This window comes from Tupaia chinensis, unplaced genomic scaffold (assembly GCF_000334495.1).
Source record: "Tupaia chinensis unplaced genomic scaffold, TupChi_1.0 Scaffold139757_1, whole genome shotgun sequence".
Classification (NCBI taxonomy): Eukaryota; Metazoa; Chordata; class Mammalia; order Scandentia; family Tupaiidae; genus Tupaia; species Tupaia belangeri.
In genome coordinates this window covers 484,315-484,818 of record NW_006199637.1, presented here as the reverse complement: position 1 = coordinate 484,818, position 504 = coordinate 484,315, and positions in this window count along the sequence as shown.

Genomic DNA, 504 nt, shown 5'->3' with positions numbered 1-504 from the left:
CAGAGAGGGAGAGAGAGAGAGAGAGAGAGAGAGAGAGAGAAAGTGAGAAAGCAAGCCACCAGGTCTGGGACTTGAACTGGGGTAGGCCATGTGGGAATCCAGTGCTTTAACCACTATGCTACCTACTGGTCTGGGGAACATATTTTCCTTCCCATTTTAGATATGAGAAAAGGGGGTTCAGAAAGTTTAATGATTCGCTTGAGGCCCTAGGGACAGTTGGGTCTATAGAAGAGTTGGGCCTATAGTAGGAAGTGCCATAGAACCAGACACCTGGGATTTAACTGTGGGCCCATCACTCCTAGTTGAGTGATTTCTCTGAACCTCAATTTCTTTAGCTATAAAATAGGAATAGTAGGTGCACCTACCTGAGAGTCGTGAGGGTTAATGAGCTACTATGTAAATGCGCAGGCTAGTGAATAAATGGTAGCTCTGACTAGTAAATGAGCCCCAAGGAAGCCCGCTCTTGGGGATTTATTTGGGTATGTGTGTATATATATATATATA